General features: G+C 44.6%; 1 pseudogene; it reads right to left on the bottom strand.

Annotated features, from left to right (window-relative positions):
* Positions 1-381: 381 nt before the first annotated feature.
* On the bottom strand, positions 382-513 carry LOC126482853 (U2 spliceosomal RNA; annotated as a pseudogene).
* Positions 514-23873: the final 23360 nt, after the last annotated feature.

Here is a 23873-nt window from a genome sequence, read left to right as displayed (position 1 = left end):
TCTGAAGTTTACCATAAGTTGTCATCGCGTTTTCACCCAATTTAACGAAAAAAGTGGCATACCATTGCGCAATATTATGCGGTTCCATTTCCGTGACGAGAGACACAAACATGCGTTAACTTATTACAGCACGACTGACGACTGAGCAATTGCATCGATGTGCCGCTTGGACTAGAAGCAGATTATAGACCAAGGTCAAAGGTATTGTGCCTACGCAAGCCTGCAGGGTTGCCATATCTTGCAAAGAAAATCAGTCTCATTACTTTATTGTCACATCTCGTATATTCTGCTATCTCATTTTTATTTTCCATAGTTTTTACCCATATCTCTACTTATTTTCGCATCATCGTGCAAACTTGTGATAGGAAACTTCGTTTCGCCAACAGCTCCGTCGTGAGCCGAAGATGAGTTTAATATTCTGGTCAAGCTTTGCAAGGTGTATCGGATATTAAGCTGATCAGAACAGATACAACACATTGATCTTAGCTAAAATGAGCTTGGTAAAGAATGTTTAAGTATACCAGTTCATCATGTATTTCCCCCCCTCCCAAAAAACTTCGGTTACTAATTTGAGAATTGTAATTTTCGGACATTTTTGACGAATGGTCTTTGACTGTCTGCGTGTGTTCAAAATGTTCAAATGTGTGTGGAATCTTATGGGACTTAACTGCTAATGTCATCAGTCCCTAAGCTTACACACTATTTAACCTAAATTATCCTAAGGACAAACACACACACCCATGCACGAGGGAGGACTCGAACCTCCACCGGGACCAGCCGCACAGTGTCTGCGTGTCTCACTTGATCATTAACTTCATCACATGTTCAGACGTTGTTTGCTACAGTAAAACTACCTTGTTCGAAAGAATGAGAATAATGTGTAGATTCAGACAAATACCTTCACGAGGCAGAAATACCTATTATTTTCCTATTTTTGAATTTTTCTTTAGCTGGATTAATTGACCTTCGGCTCCCCATGTGCCTTCTCAACATGCCTTCAGAGCAAAGCTGAGTTCTTCAGAAAGATTACAGTGTGTAGAATCAGAAAAATACGTACATGAGGCAATTATCCATTAGCTTCCTACTTTTGGATTTTTCTGGAATAGAGTGAACTGGACTTCAGCCTATCATGCAGCCACCGATCACCGATATGTTATTAGAGCAAAAGTGTGTTGCTCAAAATAAAGATCGCAATGTGTGGTATCAGTAAAGTACCTACACAAGGGAGAAATTGTCACTCGTTTCCTATTTTTCGCATTTTCTGGGAGATAGAGCTGATTTGGTCGTCAGCCCACCACATGCTCCCCGATATAATGCTAGGGACAAATCACTTTGTTCTAAATGTAGATCACAAAGGCTGAACGGGATGACTAGCCACATGCATTTAGGATTTTATGTAATTTTCATAGTTTTTAATTTATTCGAAATGGTGCTTTTTCATCCACCATACCTTCGCGTTCTTTGAATCCCAGCATTTCGGATTGTTGCGTTCAATCACGTTAGCAGATGTGTTATATTGAGTGAAATGATTGCTTTTGGATGTGAAAAAATGCTCTTTGTAGTCGGTTAACAGATTTTTATTCCTATTTGGGTGTTGAGTGGGAAGCTACCCCTGCAAGCCTGATTCATGATGTTACCACTATCTATTGCTCTCTGTCTTTTGGCATATGAATAGATTGCAATGTAGTTACTGTACATCAGCTGCATGAAGACATACGAGAGCGGTTTGATTTCCCTCCGCCCTTTCCTTATCGTAGCCTCCCGTAATCCAAAAACTGTGTTAATTTACAATTTTTTAATTGTCCCTTAGTTTATTTACAGAAGGGTTCATGATGGACACTGTTCATGAGAAGTTTGTTCGTAATGTACCGATGCTTATAAAAATGATGCACTTTCTCAACCTCATGAGTGCCTTGTGACGATACGTATAACAGTGAATTAACTTTGTCAAGTAATACATCCATAATTGATTTATGAATCAATTCGTATTCTAAAGCATCCAATCTAACTCATGGAGTGTTGAGACACCTTGCAGATCTGCAACGCCTAGAAAATTGCCACTTTTAAGCAAGGAGGTAAATGACTCAAACATGTTAGTACATTCGCTAATCACGTTTGTACGTCAGCCTTCCATTTCATCGCATGCCTAACAAGAGGGATAAAAAGTTGTCTAAAATTTTTCTTCAGGTAAAACAAAGAGCAATTTGTACAACGAAATGAAAAAAGCTAACCAGAGAATTTAAATCACTCACATAGGTAGCGAATAACTGTGAAGGGAGAATCGCAGTAGACATAAAGAGAGAGTCTGAGGAAATGATACATGGAGTTAATTTTGCCAGTTAAACGTTAATTCGTGTAGCCTCGTTGGGAGATTCACCCGACAAATCAGAAAGGTTTTCTTTCTTCGTGCATATTGGAAGCTCTCTTTCGTGGGGTGTGAGAGAAGTGTGTGAAGCATGTCCGTCAAGTATTTGCGACTTCATTGGACGCTTATATTTTTGTCGTATTTGTGTAGTCGATACCGGTGGGAGGGGGGAAGCAAAGGGGTTAATATGGAGCTGGCGTATAACCTTCGCATTACGGTCAGCATCAAGTGGGCCGCCTAGCTTAATAACGGACGGATCACCATTAACAGTGTCACGTGCCCTGTTTATTAATATTCTGTAAAACTTCAACAACCTTGGACTAGGTAACATAACTACTGGAGTTCTAGTGATGTCAAGGTACGAAACTATATCATGACATAACAAACATTTACAGCAAAAACGGTGGCATAATATGGATGAAGTAACCTGTAAAGATGACTGATGGAAGGTAGTGTACAGAGGAAGGTATTACATGAGGCGTGCTCCTACAGCCCCATAACGCACACTTCATTGTAAGCACGGGCTCGAATCTTAATTTCGCGACAGACTTAATCTCAAAGTAGAGTAAAGTAAATCGTGGTTCTCTGAGCTAGTAAGTGTGTATGTAATTTCTTATAAACGATATTTGACGCGTGTCCCCGAGTACAATGAACACACCAGTCTCTATCATTACAGAATAAGATTTAGAATAGCGGAAAGAATAGGCGTAGACAATACCACCAAACAAATTGCCTGTAAATTACCAAACTTCCTCTTCTGCTGTAGCAAACTATGCTGAAATCATTTGACAGTCGATAATAACACACCAGTATCTCTTTACATAAAATTTTTCGTTTGTTTCCGCGTAAGTTTTTGAACTGAACCAACATCTTAACCACTGTTGCAACCAAGATTCATCAAGGTGAGTGGAATAAACATGTCCTGAAGAAAATCCCTCGCAACAGTGGTAAAAACTGCTATTCACTTCACAGTATCACGCAGTCAGAAGCCAAAAAGAATTCTGCTTCAGCTCGGCTGCGAAAGCCGAAGAACGTTTAAACACACACGCTACCAACGTATTAACTCTCTCGTCATTATCAGAAGGAAACAGTGTTGACCATTCACATTGTAGCGCACACTCTTGTAATGCTTACTTTCAACTTTGTTAGCGAAGCGATAACAGTGGAGTTAGATGAGACAGAAGCTAAGCGTTGCTCTTATTGACATTACTGTATTTATATTTATCGGTTTCAGATGACTCTATTCACGTCAATCTTCGTTGCCTTTTGGTAGTGTACCCCATTCCTTCCACATCTGACATTCCTTTATTTTTTATCGAGTGAGCTTGTTCGCGATCTTCTGTCCAGAAGCGCCACGGAAAAGATTCACGTACAGTGCATTTTCGCGCTTGATTTATGATGTTTAAATCTCTTCTTTGACCCTCGTAAAACAGGATATTGGTGTTCTGAATTCTACATCGAAAAAGTCAAACTTAATTTTAGTCAACCTGTTTCTTTTCATACGATGAATATGACAACAACATAGTTTGCGGATAACGTCTTTGATTTTATTTCTACTTCACTACGAACTTATTGCTAGATGATTTTGTGACTACAGTTGTTGTATATGATTCGTACAATTTATTTAAAGATTTTGCAATCGTTCGTCTCTAGCTCTTCGAGGACTCCCTGAAATCACCAGTCAGAGATTAACTAAACCTATCTTCGTTCTTCTACGCTGGTGGAAGACGTGAAATATTCAGATTCTAATGATAGATCATAATCATTATCTTCACTTAAACCGTTAGGTCTTTGTTTGTTTGCCTATTACGTTACCCATCTCTTTTTCTGCTTTCCTTGACAAACTCACAACAGGCTTAAAGCTTCTTATCTCACGAGGGAATCTTTCTCCAGTTACTTTTTCAGGATGTTCGTTCCAGTTTCTCCCATTTTCTTGTATTTTATTGAGTTGGTTAAATGCACCCATTTCTTCCCTAATTTCATAATTTCAAAATCTGTCTACTATTGTGCGTCCCTTTACTGTTTTTAGAAACTTCATCTCTTTTGGCCGTATGCTACTTTCTTGCCGGTTTGTATGGCGCACGATTCACTTCGATAAACAAGTATTTGAACTGCCATTGCCTTATAAAATTCTATCTTGTTTTTCTCCTCGTTTTAATTTTTAGACACGTGTTTATTGTTCCACGTATATTCCCAAACTTCGTTAATTTCTTCCCTATACCTTCGTCACGCCGATATGTGATATCATAACCTACGTAATTGAATTAGTATACTCAGGTGAAGCAAAAGTAATTTTTTGTTCTCTCTATAGTGCTGTATCCCGATATTCGGAGGAAAAATATTTATGTGTGTTTGCATGTGCGTGTATGAATGTGTGTGTGTGTGTGTGTGTGTGTGTGTGTGTGTGTGTGTGTGTGTTTTGGATATTCTCCACGATGTTGGGAGATTAGAGAAAAAGTAAACAACGGTGTCTGTGGAACAGTGCGCTTTACCTGCTGTCCGTAAATGATATTGGTTTCTGTCTTTCAACACTACTATTTTTTTAGACCCACGCGTAAGAAAAACTGCAAGTAAGTGGTCGCTGTTAGTACAAAAGTCGATCTTGTATTTACTTCACGTTTGCCTAAACGTGTTGCTGCGTGAGTCAGGAAACGTGCACCGAAACGGACCAACACCTTGGGGCTGTGGTGCCCGAATCCGATGCAGGGCGCTTTTGTAGCATTGTCCACGAAATTACTGCGTGTGTGTATATGTGCGTGCGTGTCAGACGGAGGAAGAATGAGAGCGCCGAGGCTGAAAGGACGGAGGCAGGGCGAGAGCGAGGCGTGATGAGCGGGCCCCCAGAACTAATGCCCTTCCGCGCCAGGTAGTGCTCCGAACCAACAGGCGGCGTTAGGGCGGCTGCAGCCACAGCGCTAGACCACTATACAGATTCGGAAAAAAAAGACTTACAACTAATAGTCTGTTCTGCTCCTGCTGCTCGTGGGATCATATAGCAACACGTATACTGATTAAACAGCGAAAATGTTAATACCCATGCAGTTTCTCGAAGTCGGTGCAGTACAGAACGGAGGAATGTAGTTCACCCTCACAGTCGGCGCACGAACACCGATGTAGCACGCATGTGATCGTGGTATGGAAAATGGAGTCAAATCTCATAACAGTGCAAAAGCATACCTGTGAGATGCGTGTTCTACTGCCACCTACCGTCATCAGCTTGATGCCACTCTCGTTTTGTCACATGGACACAAGCGCACTGCTCTTTATCACCTTGCACAGCTCAGATTTGACGGTCAGCTGTTTAGCGTTTGAAGAGAAAATCCATTTTAACCGGATTAATGTATTCAAGCCTTGGTTTTCCTCTAAAATTTTTAACCCTCACACTTCCCTCTGTTACCGGATTAACTACTCTCTGATGCCTCAGGATGTGTGTCATCAACGCGTCAGTTCTTAGTAATAAATTTCTTTTCTCTCTGATTCCATTCGGTACGCTTTCAGAAGGTGTCCGATCTACACATCTAACATTCAGCATTCTTCTGTTGCAGCAGTTTTCAAAACCTTTTATTCTTTCCTTATCTGAACTCTTAATTATCCACGTTCCACTCCTGTAGATCGCTACACCCACGTCATACATCTTCAGAAAAGTCTTGTTAAGAGTTATGTTTGTTTTTGATGACAACATATTTATTATCTCAGTAAATGTGTTCTTGCTATTACCATTTATGATCTCTATTTGTCGCCGTTCATTGTTTTCCTAACCAGATAGCAACATTCGTCTCTAACATCTACAGTCTTATTTCCTGAATTGATTCCCACAGCATTATACTGAACAGGTAGTCTCAAAATTGCGATGTTTGCTTCAAGAAAATGTGTAGAGAATATTTCGTCAATAGGCAGTATTATAGACAAATTCGTAGTTTCTTGTTATGGAGTAATGTGCTAGCTACAAAGTCATTTCACATGTCTACATTACTTCCCGTACTTTTGTTGGTATTCAGTATATAGGAACTTCCGAAGGCAGTATCTGCTCCTCCAATATCTTTGTCGTCTCTGACAGAATTAAAATTTCATTATCAAATTTCAATATTTTTATTTCTTCACTCTGTAGGCCTACTTTCATTCTCTTTCTGAATTGCGTCTTACTTTCTTGTACAGCTTTCTCACTTTTCAGATTCTACGATATTTTGACAATGCTACCACACTCTGTCACTCGTTTCTCGACTGATGCTTCCCTTCATGAACTTCGAGTCTTATGACTGTAATCTGGTTTCTGCAGAAACTATACGTCATCTTTCTTTCTATGTATTTCGTCCCTGTTGATTTCACTATTTCAAAAAAGTACACAGCAGTGGTAATACATAATGTAGGGAAGTAGCTTTATAAAATTTATAAAGCAGAGTTGCAGGAAGTTAAAGCTAATAATAAAATAATAATTACTTACCAAACACTTAATGTCTATCTTTCGTGAAAACCTAATGAAAATGAAAACTTTGAACATAGCTGCTAAGGTTCAGTGACCGTGTCAGAATTATATTAGAACAAATAAGCCCTCGGTCACTAATATTAAATCAAAATTGATCAGGTTTCGACGCTACTATGAGCGTCGTCTTCAGAATTAAACTAACTATTCTAAAACGTATTAGGTATATAATGCATTAATAAAGTTAAAGTTTGTACTGACTGGAGAGAGATGCAGTACTTACCAGTCACATTTTCAAAAATCTAGGCCGGGAAGGCAATGTCATGAATAGTTGTAAATAAGATGGCGAGCCGCTAAGGGCTGCTCGCCATCTTATTTACAACTATTCATGACGTCGCCTTTCCGGCTTAGATTTTTTAAAATGTGACTTGTAAGTACTGCATCTCTCTCCAGTCAGTACAAACATTAATTTTATTGATGTATTATATACCTAACATGTTTTAGAACGGTTAGTTTAATTCTAAAGACGACGCTCATAGTAGCGTCGAAACCTGGTCAATTTTGACTTAATATTTGTGACCGAGGGCTTATTTGTTCTAATGTAACCTAATGAAAATTTTCAAAACCCCTAACAACTACCACCCAGTAGTGGACGCTATGGACCAGGTTGACTACCACTAGTGTATGTGAATATATTCCTTGACTACACAAGTGACTCCGTCTTTTTACCGTTCGAAATGATGAAGCGCGGTTTGCACGAAACATGACTGACTGGCTGTATACCCAGCACTTGACGGGATGACAAGAAGCTACGAATTTTGTCTATACAATTGCCCATTAATGAAATGTTCTCTGCGCAGCTACTTGAAGCGAACATCGTAGTTTTGCGACTTCCTTTCCCGTATAATTTTCAAATTCTTTTCACCAAGGCCGAAGAAGCTAGGGGATCAGTACTGTTCGTCTTGCTTGCAATTGAGAAGGCGTAGTCACTGAGATTTCCCCTGATAACGGTGTGGAGACTCTCAAGAGTAGTTGTAAGTCTTTCGAATAGTTTTTCTTTTACCCTTTTGTGAGTTTTATTTTGGTGCATATTTCGTACCGCATGTAAATCTTTCTTCCGTTTGTAGAAATCATGATCAGATTTAAAAAAAGGAACCGGCTTTGTTAACAACTTAACTTTCAGCGTTTCCTCCCTCCTTCATTTAATAAAAAAATTTAAAGCTTCTTCTTTGTCAATGAAAGCTATTACTCTTTGGGCTAAGAAGGTACTGCATTTTTCCTTTGGAGTTTAAATAGCACAACACTCATCGCCCAAACCACAGTTCACGGAATGGTTAGAGTAACTATCCCTCACTTCTAATGTAATTTCTAACAAAATTTCGACATCATTCGAATGAATGTGCAAGGAATTAATTAATAAATAACACATATGTAGGTCCTCAGAAGAGGTAGATGATTTCGGTTCCATACCTCATTCATCTTATTTTATCTTTCCGACATTGATAACATTAATTGCATGCCTCAGTACTGTGAAACTCTGGAATCTGTACAAAGACAGATACTGTTAGCAAGCATAGGTTACGAAGAAAACACGAAGAAAATTAACTCAGTATTACCTTTATTGTTAACACTTAGCAGTAACGCAACTGATATTTATTATGGATATAAAATGAGTTGCAAATTCGAGCGAATGGTAACTGTGAACAACTGTCAGTGAATCTATGAACACAAATTGACATTCGCTTTAAAAATTACGATCGCATTGTGCCAGGTTATCTGTTTACCGATATGCCTTCAATGAAGGATATGTCTTTGCCGTGTTACGCATGCACTTTCTGCTGCAGCTACGGTAGGGATGTACATTTCTCCATTTACCTGTCGTTCTACGAATTTGGTGATTTTTAGCATTTTTGAAATAAATACTTAAGAGTGCGTCTTCGCAGCTAAAGTTTCCAATATTTCTGGTTTTGCAGCTATCATATTCTGCTACAAGAAACTCCTCTTAGAGCAGCGGTAGCTATATGGCGTAATGTGCTGTGAGGTACCGATGACAAATAGTTTGTTCGGTATGGGCGTAGTGAGAAAGACCGCCTAAATTGTGGTCCTTCTCCGCGACTGGCTACTGCGTTCGGAAGTTGCACGACAAAATGATAATCTTCTGTTATTAATAGTAGAAAAACCAAACAGCATATTTACTTGCATTTCTCAGTAGCAGGCTATCATTCTGTTGTTTCAAAGGCGTTAATTACCAGCAGAATAGTAAAAAGCCGCTAAACGGAAAGGCAGACGAAGCACCTTGGACGGCGGGCGAAGTGGTTCCACTCTACGATCACAGCTGCTTCGGCAGTCTTGGAGGACAAACATGTTGTTTGCCACGGTCGTTGTCAGTTAAGACTTTATTAGTAATTTGATTATGTGGACATGTAACTGAAAACAATTTGATAGTAATTACGCAGATACGTAGTTCATTCTTATGTTTTTGTGAAAATGTGAAGATTGGAGATTATTTGTGACTGATAAAGTGGAATATAATTGTGCCGTTTCTAGTATTCAGTTAACAAAAAGTGAGTGGCATCCCGCATAAATAAACTGATGGGAAATTTATTTATAAAATATCGGTTCCTCGCTAAGAGTTTATTTCAGCCTCAGTATAACGGATCACGACCTGCGTGCGGTTTTTTGCGCAGGGGACCACGACAATAGAAGACTGCGGGTTGGTGAACATTAATTAGAACGTGCATTCCATTCAGGGCGCTGGAAGCAAATAGGCACCTCGCTTGAGCTGCAGTCTTAGTACAAATGAGATCACTGACACGTCATCTGTGGTAAAACAGAGGAGGTATGAAGGAGAGAAATTTTCGAGGGAAGGGGTTTTTCATACTCACGTATGTACACCCACTCTTTTTCAATTTGCCGTAAGCTTTGACACTGTTTTTCTTTCGGTGTCTTCTTGAAAAAAATGATCAAATGTGTGTGACATCTTATGGGACTTAACTGCTAAGGTCATCAGTCCCTAAGCTTACACACTACTTAACCTAAATTATCCTAAGGACAAACACACACACCCGTGCCCGAGGGAGGACTCGAACCTCTGCCGGGACCAGCCGCACAGTCCACGACTGCAGCGCATTAGACCGCGGTGTCTTCTTCATGTACAAAAAATTTCAGGGCAGATTTCGACATGTCAGATTGTATAGTTCCCTTGTAATCTAAGTCGTAGATTCAGTACAGTTTCTTATGTTCCCAAATTTCACCGCGTTAGGCCCATCATTTGCGTATGTTATGTACAGCACAGGCTCTAGTACCTAGATTTAAGGAGACATTATTTTTAATAGTGCTAGCATGCAGACGCACCTCACAGTGAACTGGAATTTTACGTGTTGCAGTCGTGCACTAAGTTACTGTGCGCGGTGAGAATTGGCGGCATTAGCAGGCAGCCATCAAACCGCGGGGCGCTGGTTGCCGTCGCGTTTTATCGCATCAGCCGGCTGGCGCGGCGGCGGAGTCAGCAGAAGCGGCCGCGTCGCTTCCCACAGCCGTAGCAGTCCGGGCCGTCAATTCGCAGACTTGTTTTTCGCGGCGCGGCGCTCGGTTTAACGAGGACCGCAGCGCAGTTTTAAGGGCGGCGAACGTGTGTCCCGGTCACGTCCGGCGTTTTAAAATATGCGCGCGTGCCTCACCCCGGGAATAAATCCCGCGGACCGCAGCACGCCGGCTGGCTGTAGCGGGGGCCCCGTCTGGTCGCCAGTAAACGGGACTCCCACCACCACGCCGGCCGGCGCTCGCTGGGGAGAGAGCAGCCGAGCCGAACCGACCACCGCAGGTCTTCATTCCACAGCAACGGTACTCGGGAGGATGAAGATGAGCTGCAAACCGCTGGTCCTCAAGCTGAGCCTCTACTGATAAGAGTCTCTAGAGTGGTCGAATGGATGCGATCAAAATTTGTCATTTACGACAAAATAATAGAGCGACTAACAATTTTTGACTTTATTTTGGCCGGCCGGTGTGGCCGAGCGGTTCTAGGCACTTCAGTCTGGAACCGCGCGACCGCTACGGTCGCAAGTTCGAATCCCACTTCGGGCATGGATGTGTGTGATGTCCTTAGGTTAGTTAGGTTTAAGTAGTTCTAAGTTCTAGGGGACTGATTACCTCAGATATTAAGTCCCATAGTGCACAGAGCCATTTGAACCATTTTTGACTTCTGTGGTGTGCGTACTGTAAGACCTTCGGTACACACACCATCAGATTATTTTTGGCGCTCTAACGAAGTAGGCGAGTGTCAGCAATATGTCTCGTGGTCTTATTGTGGTGTGTTTATCTTCTGCCGTTAGGTCAGACGATAGAAATGCCACTTGCACCTTAGAGTAGCAGATTGACGGTGACCAACTTTAAACAGAACTTGATTAATTTTCACCCACATTTATTAAAATAATATCAAGCATAAAAATAACTTGGTTCTGGATGCTGTTTACAACTGACAATCTGAAGTTCCTTTGGTCTTGGTACGTTAATCTTATTCTCACATATCTCTGATACTTGACAAAGTGTCTACTCATTTATCTTCATGGCTATGTACAGGAATATGGTAATTTCATTAGTCGCAGACTGAAACTTGACTATAGACTGGTACAGACAAATGCAGACTGGTACAGACTAATGCAGACTGACTAATCGGAGGTCTGTACACTCGTTATAATACCTCGCGCTTTCAGGTATCACTGCGCGAGTGTGATCTGCGGGGAGAAAAGGTTCTACGTTAGCAGCAATCTCATTGGCTGCGTTACATATTAATACGCGGATCGGCGGAAGCAGAATTTGGTCCGTTTCTAAGACAGCGCCATCTCGTAGTGCGGAGACGGACGAGCGCTGCGCCTGCGCTGTTGTGCTTAGCGGGGCGCGCTCTAGTGGGAAAGTTGTGTACGCGCTGACTACGCGGAACTATGTACACAACAACTTCATTTTAACTGAGTTATCTACAAGATCAAGATGTGCACGGTGTCCATATGAAAACTCACTGATTTCCAAATGCAATTTAAAGAAGACATCAGACATAGACAACTGCAGTTTGTGGTATCATGACTCAAGGTTCGTACAAGTTATTCCACAGCAAGTATACTGACGGAAAGAAATCTCACCGCCATGAAATAACTGATGTAGGGTAATGAAATCTCTGGAATATACTTGTCTAGGTAACATGTTTAAGTGATTAACGTTGCAAATTCACAGGTTAATTTAGGCAGGAGAAAAGCTATTGCAAATGTGAATTGCTGGCACATCAATAACCGGTGTAAACGCCAAAATGTTGAACGCAAGCATCCAAACGTGAATACGCTGTGTTTTAGAGTTCTCGGAGGTCAATTTGTCTGATGCCTGTTGCACTTGCTCGGTCATTACAGAGACGGTTAATGCTGTTTTGGACGACGTTCAAATAAACTTCGTGTCGATTGAAATAAAAAATAGATCAAGTTAAAATTATCTTATCGAAAGTGACATGTCAATAAACGGACGTTTAATGTCGTTTTTGGATGATGGTGGAGTTGTCGCCCACTGATAGCCTGTATGTGCTCAATTAGAGAAAATCTGGTGCCCGGGAAAGCCAAGGAAAAATGTCGACACTCTGTAGAGCACTTTTGGGTTGCAACAGCGGTATCTGAGTGAGCGTTATCCTGTTGGCAAGCATCCCCTTCAATGCTGTTCATAAATACTAGCACAACAGGTCGACTCGTCAGTTTGGCGTACAGTTTTGCAGCCAAGGTCCGTGGGATAAACACGAGCGTGCCACAGCTGTCATACGAAATCGCACCCCACACCATAGATCTGGATGTAGATACAGTTTGTTGCAGATCCTCAACTGACGTCTTTCTAACGAACACATGGCCATCACTGGCACCGAGGCAGAAACAGTTTTCATCAGAAAACCAGACCTCCACCCTGCCCTTTAATGAGCTCTCGCTTGAAACCAATTTAGTTGCAAATGGCGGTAGTTTGGGGTCAGTGAAACACACCATATAGGGCGGCTGCCTCCGAGCTGTCCTCGAAGTAACTGATTTGCAACAGTTCGTTGTGTCACTGTGGTTTTAACTGCTTCTTAAATTTCTGCTGCAGAAGCAGTACGATGCGCCAGAGCCATACGCCGAACACGATGGTCTTCCGTCTCGGTAGTGCCACATGGCCGTCATCCCGGTCTTCTTGAGACCGTACAGTCTCGTGACCGCTACTGCTAGCAATCATGTACAGCGGGTACATTCCTGCGAAGTCTTTCTACAATATTGCAGAAGCAACATCCAGCTTTTCGTAGCCCTATTACTCGACCTCTTACGAACTCAGTGAGGTGTTGATAATGGCGTCTTTGTCCGTTTATAGGCTTACTTGACTTACATCAACTCATCACGTCCAGTCTGAAAGGTAACTAATGAGATGCGTTGGTAAACCCGTAGGACATTAAATCAACCAAAATCAGAAATTTAAAAGGCAAAGCCTTATCTTAAAACAGTTCCTTAATTAGGCTGAAGGCCCAAAGAATCTGACACTTTAAGAGAAAATACCTTAAATTCAAAGACGGCTGAAGGCCCAACACTTAAGGCTCAACAACATTAATTAGAAAAATGTCAAAGGCTTTACGTAAAACAGTTCTTAAATTAGGCTGAAGGCCCACACCATCTGACGCCTGTAGACCTAAACAACCTTAATCTAAAAATCGGCTAGAAGCTGTACAAGTACAAACAACAAGAACAAACAAGAAAAGGCAGTACACCCAGTCTCAGACGTTCCGAGGATCGGCCTGGAATTCAAACACTAACGCTTGCTTAGGTGAGACAGGCAGTCGGCCCAACCACTGTCGCTCCGATGACAACTCAACAGACAGTCAGCGGACCCACTAACAAGATAACCTCCGCTTCACCCGACCAGCGCACAAGGGGGTGTTCAATGGAACAACGTAGGAGGTACTAGCGCCGACAACCAATTATACATTGAGCTGTCAAACCTCACACCGTGCTGGACAGCGACAACACTATGAGGAAAATACACTGTCTAGATTTACGTCAAGGCCAGGGCAGGTAACTGGAATGTTAATGTCGTACAGCTCCTTCTTGATGTTGTGGTCATTTTTCTGTCAGTGTTATACGCAGACGGCGCTTAGTGACTATAGGGACATGATAGCGCAGTGGCTTGTCGCCTTCGAGGTGCCATGATCACGGTGAACTTTGACCATGCTTTTGATAGGGTGGGCTATGATTTCCTAGCTGCGGTCATGGTCCTCGTGCTTTCCTTCCAGCCTTTATCGATGTTATCCTGCGACGTCTTCGTGGTGGATGATCCAAAGTTCTGGTTAATGAACGCTTGGCGGGCATCCCTGTCAGATTCGCGACTGGTCCGTCAGGGTTGCCCGCTCTCAACGATCTTATATGCAATTGCTCTTGAACCACTAATCAGCGTACTAAAGCATTGTCTCTCAGGGACAACGCTGCGACGGAACACATTTCATTAAAGGACATGAGATCAAGTCAGCACTGGAATGGATCGCGCAATACGGGACGGCGGCTGGTAAGGTTACGGACATGGAAAAGTATGGGACGACGAACATGGTATAGACCTCGAGGACGGCAGCTTAGCGCCTCTAAAGTCGATGGACACGATAAAATACCTGGACATGCTTCATTATCCGCGATGCGCGGTGATTAATTATACATGCCTTCTACAGGTAGCCGAACTGGCGTAAGGATGCGCTTTTTACGAGCATTGGGTATTGTCCAACGAGTCACCTCCATTAACACTAGCATGGCACCCAGAACATCGCACGTAGTTCACATTTTCCAAATGACGGCCGTAATGGCACAGCATTCGGTTATTTCGTCAGCGTCGGAAGTGTCGCCAAGATGCGGTACGAAACTCTCACGCTCCCCATACGCGACGATGGTTGGGGATTGTTAGTGGCCGCGATGGCCGTGCGGTTCTAGGAGTTTCAGTCCGGAACTGCGATACTGCTACGGTCGTAGGTTCGAATCCTGCCTCGGGCATGGATGTGTGTGATGTCCTTCGGTTAGCTAGGTTTAAGTAGTTTTAAGTTCTAGGGAACTGATGACCTCACATGCTAAGTCCCATAGTTCTCAGAGCCATTTGAACCATTTGATTGTTAGTGCCCGTGGATCGGCAGCGGCACTTTATGTCAGCTCAATGGTTGAGCTGCGGACTCATCGCCGCAGTAATGTCATTGGTCTCCTCTCCGAACCACGGACGCCTGCGTCCTGCCTTTCGCCCATTACTGTTGCACACATCGCGACCTCTCTCTATCAGCAGCTTAATCCTTGAATATACTTTTGTGTATGCCAACTTCCCCAGAATCAGAGCACCAACGGCGAGTGACATATATTATCTAATGATGAGCAACCATGCCCGAAATGATAGTCTCCGTTCCACGGTTGTATGGCCTGTGTTGTGATGCGCCAGTCACAGTGGCTTTGTTAGTTCGGTGGTGCATGTCGCGTACCTTGTCTTTTATGAGACACATGAGAAACAGATTCGACTTCACAAGTTTGCTCGCACTACCGTCTGATGAATACTCACGAAAGTCTCCTGGAGTGTCGACCTTCAGCAGACGTGAGGCTGCTGGCCTTTTATCTTCGAACTACGCCACATGCGGTCGAGTCACGGACGTTATTGTGCTCAGAAATGAGTATTTTCCATCTGTGAAGGCCCACGATCTGATGTGGATCGAAGGACTATCAGTTTACTATCTTCTCCGAGACTGTACTCAGGATTTGCTAGACTATTGGGAATTCTTATAGAAATGACATGACTCTTTCACGAAATTTTCCCGATACCGCCAACATTTCGCATTTTATTTGGGTAATATTTTGACGGATCGTCCCCGCAATTGGTGCATACCGGGCAGGAGGAGGTTCACGCACTGGTGATCTACCACTCGTTTATTCTTTTCATTATACTGTGGTCCCGAAGATGTTTATTCTCTGTTTAAGGGGTTCTTCCGTTGTTTTACATGCACATCCGAGAAAAGAGCGGTTAAGGCGATCGCTTCCGTAGAGTGAGAAATCCGGGTACGAGACAGGTTCCGGCGCAAATTTCCATTCTCGCCAATAAATTGTGCATCTGGATTTTCATCACATTAGCAAATGCGAATATAATTATTAACTGTTGTTTCGATTACAGCTCAAATGCTAATATCCTATTTTATTTCAAGTGTAGTTTATTTTATTATAATGTGTATTCGTTCGTCGCTTATTTTAGGCACACATCCAGTACGTTTCTGGGTTATATCATTAATGTTAGCCACATATTTCATAATGTAACAGTATAACAATGTTTCCTTGAAAGTAGGATGTATTGCTCGATACTCCACCAAAGCTGAAATAAGTACGTGCGAAAAATTGTAGCTTCAGTCTGATAACATTCGGTTAAACAAGACGCTGCTATCATTACTGACTTCCCAGTATTGGTATTGAAAACAATGGGAAGCTTAAAGGTAAATGGCTAAGAAAACCGTTAGAGCCAGTTTGCAATTTAACACGAACCTGCATTAATTTACTGTTAACAAAGTCCGCATCTGAAGTTCTCAGATAGATAAATTAGGCGGTACAAGAATTTTACAACTGTGGTACAAAAACAGGACACGCTTGCTCCAGTTTATCTCCTTGGCTTAATGTGTGAATTGGCCGTAAAAAGTTTCTTTCGGTTGTTTTCATCAGAAACTTTATATACAGCCCAAACTGCTGTCACAGGGAAACTTCGACAGCCGATTATCTGGGTCGGATACGAGCACAGTGTTTTCATAGCCTCTCCTGTTAGTCTTAAATGTTTCGCAAGGTAGCGCGAAACAAGTACACGCTGTCGCTGCAGCCTTTTACGATCTCAAAGTTCTCACTGGTGCCTCTGTGGGCCGTCTCGTTGGTCTTGGTGCCGGCGACCCTTGCGAGTAATTTACGGCTTGTGTAAACAAATAAAGCTCTCGGAGGCAGCAATATTTCAGTGACGTTTAACGACACAACAGGAAGGATTATCTGCAAATCATCTTCCTGCAACGAGCCTTACCACCATCATCGTATTTTCAAGATTATGTTCATTGAGGTGAAGTAACAGACATGAACATCTCGATGTCTAAAAGAAAAACAAACTTCAGCTCTGTGGTATGTGCTGTTAAATGGATTTTTCGGTGATGCTGAGACGCATATAAGAATTCTGCTGGCGATCTGTTGCGACAGTAAGCCATCGAACAGTCGGTCAAATGATTTTGAAATGAATGTGAACATGGCGTAAAACATTTCGTCACCTGAGCGGGATGTGTAGTCGATAATACGGAAGAACTTACAATTCGATGTCAGCTAAAAATGACCGTCATTTATTCTGTTGAAATGTTGTGAAATTTTCATACAAAAGCTAGCATGAAGCCTGACAACTAGTTAAGAATCTAGTCTTCATCAACACCATAAATAGACAATGAAATCCGAAAAAATACTTCTTTCATATCGGAATGCATAAAAAAAATGTAGTGCTTGTGGAAGGTTGACGAATGAGTGAATCTAGCAGGCATACGTCTCTTTGATTTATAACCGAGTTCCGTAATTTATTTCATTTAAATGTAGACTGCTTATAACATAACTTCTGACAAAAATTTTTCTTGTGTTTATCTGATTTGCTTTGATTCCAGACCCATACTTTGAAAGCTGCCTGTTCGTGTGAACTTTCATTTTTTGCCCACACTGTTGTCAATTATCTCAGATCGCCAGTTTATGTTTGCAATGATTTTTATACTCGTTCAGCTTCGATTAGCCGAAGCAAGTTCTTCGAGCGATCTCCTTGTGTCTCTACTGACGCATTTGGTACCCTGGCAGGGGTATTTGGGCCTCCACCCAATATGATACGATCGTGGGTGTTTAGCCACAGGGCGATATGGTCTCAAATGAGTTTTTACAATTCTGTTCTACGGAAGGATGTGTGATCTATTTTGCTTCTTGCTTCGTCTGGTTTCGATGCGAGCTGGTTCCGAGTATATGAAATGACGAACTTGTGGGTGAAATCCTTTGCCACCTACAGTGGTGTCCAATAGGCTACATATAGGTTATTTCAGCCGTGCATTCTAAATATTTGCGCAGTTATCACGCTTTCATTCCGTGTACGGAACTTGTAATGGTATCCTTCTACGTGGTGAAATGAAGGTTCACAGTTTATTCCATTTTCGGGAAATGGTATTTGAGTACAGGATCAAGTAATTTCTTTCCAATCCATCGTGTCGTAGATTCAAACGTACCATCCTCTACTGCGCTGTGAAGATTTATTGTCTCACGACAAATCATGTACTGACTATATGTAACTTCGTTATTCTGTTTGAGAAAACTTATAGTGTCAGCCACACTGAAAATGCATGTGCGCTTTGTCAACCGTCTGTATATATACAGGGTGCGTCAAATCATGTATACACACTTTGAAGCGTCATAGAAAATTTATTTCCCGTTCTAGAAGGTTAAACATCTGGAAATGGAAAGCTTAAAGTTCAATTGGAAAAATAAATGTACTTTGAAAATGTGATTAATGTTCAAACTGGTGGCCTTCAGCATCAAATACATTTCTGAGTATGAGTCACCGCTGATTCCGTACATCGTACCAAAGTGTCCAATGAGATTTCTGCGCACACCGCCTGAATCTCATTCCAAAGTGTGTCCAGGTTACGTGGTTTACGTTATTACACCTCATCTTTTACTGTGCCCCATAAGAAGAAATCCAGCGGCGTGAGGTCTGGAGAGCGTGCAGGAAACTCGATTGGTCCCCTGCGTCCTATCAACTGGCCTGGCACATTGTGATCCAGGTATGCTCGTAAATTATGGGAGACAACAACTGTAGCATTGCTTACCGGCTTACCGGCTGACAAAGGCAATGCTACAGTTGTTGTCTCCAATAAGGACTACACTGATAAGATGCAGAGCCTGCTAAATGACGATTCCTACCGGAAGATCAGCGTTGACCCTACAAAGAAGGTGGAGAACAAGACGAGGGCGCTTCTCAAGGACGCAGATTTACCGGAGGGTGACGCTAAGAAATTGTTACCCCAAGGTCCGGTACCGCCTAGGCTATATGGACTCCCGAAGGTTCACAAAGAGGGGGTACCATTACGCCCCATTGTCAGCAACATCAGGGCACCTACATATTTGTTGGCCAAATACCTGACGGGAATATTAAGTCCTTACGTGGGTAAATGCCCTCATCACATCCGTAATTCCGTGGATTTTGTTAAACGCCTTGATAGCTTCAGGTTAGATGAGTCAGATATCATGGTGAGTTTTGACATCGTTTCCTTGTTTACGAGGGTACCCCTGCGAGAGTCACTAGAATTGATTAGTCAGAAGTTTGACGAGAAGACCACTGAACTTTTTAGGCATGTCTTGACTTCCACGTATTTTCTTTTTAATGGAGAATACTACGAACAAACGGAGTGAGTCGCCATGGGTAGCCCACTCTCACCGGTGGTAGCGAATTTGTACATGGAGAACTTCGAGGAGGAAGCCCTGTCGTCATCCGTATGGAAACCTACTTGCTTTTTCCGTTACGTGGACGACACGTTCGTCATCTGGCCACATGGTATGGATAAACTCCTTGACTTCCTTACACATCTAAACTCCATACACCCCAACATGAAATTCACTATGGAGACTGAAACGGAGGGTAAATTACCTTTCTTTGACGTCTTGGTCAAGAGAAGGGCTGACGGCACCCTAGGTCATGGGGTGTATCGGAAGACTACGCACACTGATCTGTATTTGCACGCAGACAGCCGCCACCACCCTTCACAGAGGAATGGCGTACTTAAAACTCTAGTACATAGGGCGCGCACTATCTCTGACGCAGAGAGTCTGCCCCAGGAATTGGAACATCTAAGAACTGTTTTTCGAAAAAAAATGGGTACTCAGAGTGGCAGATTCAACGTGCTCTCCGCCCAACCACTGCAGCACAACCTCTTGAGATGGATGAAGTCACGAGGGAGGAGGTAGGCACTGCATTTATTCCATACACAGGCGCACTCTCGGGGAAAATCGCCCGCATTCTGAAGAAATACCGGGTCGGAACTGTGTTTTGTCCTCCAAATAAAACTCGTGCACTGGTGGGGAGCGCCAAGGATGACCTCGGTTTGAGGAAGGCCGGCGTGTACCAGATTCCGTGTCAATGTGGCAAGTCGTATATTGGTCAGACGATGCGTACCGTCGAGGATCGATGCCGTGAACACCAGAGGCACACTCGACTGATGTATCCGAGCAAGTCGGCGGTCGCTGAACATTGTTTGTCGGAAAATCACGCCATGGGGTATGACCGCACGAGGATTCTGGTACAGACGTCGAGATACTGGGACAGCGTTGTTAGAGAGGCCATCGAAATTCGCACCAATGACGACCTCATAAACCGCAACTGTGGCTATAATCTTAGCAAGGCTTGGGAACCAGCGATCGGGTTAATCAAGAGTAAATCGAGCAAACGTATAGTTGTGACGACCACGGCGGACAGAGCCATCACACCGACGTCATCTCAGACGCCGTCGCAATTTGTTCCACCGCGCGACCGTGGCGCGGGGCGCGGACGGCGGAGGGAGCGCGCCGCGGGCGGAGGGTACTTAAATCGGCCGCCGCCGCGACCGAACCCAGTTGCCTCTGAGCAGCCTTAGCGTACGGATCTCCGTGCCGGCACGTTCACAGGAGCTCAGTCCGTCAGTTCACCTGATGATGGCGACATGTATGATCGCCGAAATATTGTGCCCGTTGGACACTATAGACCGGCAGCACACCCGTGGATATTTTGATTATCAAATACGCCGGGAGAAACTCAAGAATTACCTAACAATGCTTGCTGACTCCTTATTCCCTACCCTTCGTGCATTATACGGTAATGATGAATTTTATTTCCAACAAGATGGCGCCCCGCCGCACTATCATAGTTAGGTAAGTTTCTCCAGTAACAGTAGCTTCAAAGCGGAAAGGCCCAATGAGTCCCCTTGCAGACAAACCACAGCACACATTTACACCAGGCAAATTCCCAGCCTTTTCAACTGTAATGTGAGGATTATCTTCAGCCTAGTACACACAATTGTGCCTATTGACAGTTCCATTGAGTTTGAATTGGGCTTCATCCGACCAAATTATGCTACCCATAAATCCCGGTCCACGTCTCACCATCTCCTGAACCCATTCACAAAATTCTAATCTGGATCGTCGTCACTTAGCTGTTGCACCAGCCTTGGAATGTACACACGAAACTTGCCTTTCTTCAGAAATCGTAGCACACTACTTGCACTTACATTACTCTCACGTGCCGCTTGCCTTGAAGATTTTTGAGGCGAACGCTGAAACAGTTCCAAGACCGCAGTTTTGGAATCATCACTTGTAGCTGTCCGAGGTCACCCTGATCGACCTTTATGCACATCACACACTGTTCCATGAATTTCGAATTTGTCTCGTAGACGTGTAATTGTTAACCTTGAAGGTGGTTCTGTACCATACTCACTTCTCCACTGTCTTCGAACTGCAGCTACATTCTCAAACTTCCAGTACCACTTAATTATCTGCTTCCGCGCTTCAAAGCTCAAATGCACCATGTTGCAGGTACTTCCTTGCCACTGTTGTCACCTGTTGATGAAACATAACATTACTTTCTCACAGATATTTAATCTTGTAGAACGGGAAATAAATTTCCTTGACAGTTCAACGTGTGTATACATTTTTTTGACGCACCCTGTATGTACACTGAAGTGTCAAAGAAACTAGTATAGGCATGCATATTCAAATACAGAGATACGTGAACAAGTAGAATAGGGCACTGCGGTGCGCAACGTCTATATAAGACAAGTGTGTGGCACAGTTGTTACATCGGTTACTGCTGCTACAATGGCAGGTTATCAATATTTAAGTGAGTTTGTACGTGGTGCTACACATCTCCGGCGGTAATCCGGAAGGATACCGCCATTCGATTGGCCTTTCGGTTCTAATCGAAGTGTTACGTATATTGCAGGTGCCAGCCACCCTGCAGCGTTCCAGCCAGCAGCCTGCAGCCAGCGTCCAGCAGCGGCCCCAGCCAGCGTCCAGCAGCGGTCCCAGCCAGCGTCCAGCGGCGGTCCCAGCCAGCATCCAGCAGCCAGCAGCGTCCAGCAGCCAGCAGCGTCCAGCAGCCAGCAGCGTCCAGCAGCAGCAGCAGCAGCAGCAATAGCGTGCCCACCGGCCGGCCAGCGAGGTCGCCTCCCCCGCCAGCAGCAGCAGAGTGGGGCTTCGGCCCCAGTCTCCTTCGTAGTTTGTCCGTCCCTTCTACTCGTCGCCTTGTCCGTCACTCGTTTGCTTCTTTGTCCTGTCCTGTGCTTTTCCCCTTCTCATAATGTCGACCCCCACCACCACCACTACTGCCACCACCACTGCCATCATATACACATTCCCCTCTGCCGCCGCCACCACTATCACGTGGTGTGCCGCATCACTCCCCCCTCGGTTCATCCCCCCACTCCTCACTCTCCCATCTCCCTCACTATTTGTCGCCCCATCCCCGGCTCCTCCCTCCCGTGCCTCCTCTGTTCCCTTCCCTCCACACCCTCCCACTGCTCCTTCCGTTTCTGCGGCCCCCGCTAGGGTGGTCGCCCGGCGGGCTACGGCCCACGCTCAACTCTCCCCTTCACCTTCATCACCATCATCTTCACCGTCGCCTTCGCCATCGCCCTCACCGTCTCCGGCGCTGACTCCAGCACCGGGACCTGCCACTCCCCGCCACATTCCAGTCACTCCCATCCCCCACACCTCCTCCGCCGCCGTCAAGCGCCCCAGTGGCACCCCTGCCTCCTCTACTCCCAAAAATGCTCCACCTCATCCCCCTTCCCCAGCCCATGATGCCATGGATGTCTCCCCACCTGTCCCTGCCCCCTCCTCCTCCTCCTCCTCCTCCCCCTCCTCCTACCACTACATCCTCTCCCGTCCTGATCCCTCCCTTCTTGAGGCCCAGAACCTCACCCTCTTCCTTCGCCAGAATTTTCCTGGTGCCGCCATTTCCATCCTCACTCCTCGCCGTGATTCGGTGCTCATCTCCTCCCCCAGCCCTACCCTCCACACAGATCTCCTTTCCCGCATCCCTGTCACCTGCTTTGGCCCTAATGCTTCCCTCACCCCTGCTCCTTCCCCGCCTCCCTCCCGCCAACCCCAAGCCCCGCGTCGCCCGCCAACCCTTACCGCCGTGATCACTCGGCTTAGTCTGGCGATCACAGAGGAGGAGGTGTTGGCGGAGCTCAAGGCACATCCCCATCTGGAAGTGCGTGCAGATCGCCGCATCCATAACTCAGCTGGCCCCACCCGCCTTATGCGGGTCTTTTCTGAACATGCCCCCTCCATCGACCATCTCCTGAAGGAGGGTGCCCTTCTCTTTCACCAATGCTACGAAGTTGACCCTTCCTGTTCCCCTCCTCAGTCCTTCCGCTGCCAAAGGTGCTTGCGGTATAATGCACACCCAACATCTGTGTGCCGCGAGGCCCCGACCTGCCCGCACTGTAGGCAAGCCCACCTTTTATGGCAGTGCCCTAATCTCCAATCCCCCTCCCCTGTAATACCTGTAACCTCCCTCATCCTACTTACTCCCAGAAATGTAAGGCCCGACCCCCTCCTGCCACTCCTGAACTCACTGTTCCTGTCCGCCCTCTGGACGCCCCCACCCCTCCTGGCGATTCCCTTCACCCACCCCCTATTGCTGAGGACATCATCAGATTCCTCACCATTGTCTTTCAGAATGTTCATCCTTTTCAGCGCCCTCACACCCTCCAACAGATATCCCTCACCGCCCGTTCCGTTTTCTGACTAAAAGTGTACGCCACCTACTCCAACAACCAGGCCCATTTCACCTTCTCCTGTCTTGACACCCTTGTCTAACACCCTCTCATGGCGCGACAGCACCGTATCCTTTTCAACAACATCCGTTCCCTTCCCGCCAACAAGAACCTCTTCCTGCACTCCCTTGCCACCCACTGCGTGGATGCCTTCCTCCTCAATGAAACCTTCCTTCAACCCCACCACACCATCCACACTTCACCCTACCTCCTTCACTGCTCCGATAATCCCCTCCTGATTG

Source organism: Schistocerca serialis, chromosome 5, assembly GCF_023864345.2.
Source record: "Schistocerca serialis cubense isolate TAMUIC-IGC-003099 chromosome 5, iqSchSeri2.2, whole genome shotgun sequence".
Classification (NCBI taxonomy): Eukaryota; Metazoa; Arthropoda; class Insecta; order Orthoptera; family Acrididae; genus Schistocerca; species Schistocerca serialis.
The sequence above is the reverse complement of the archived record's forward strand: the minus strand, read 5'-3'. Positions and strand labels throughout refer to the sequence as shown.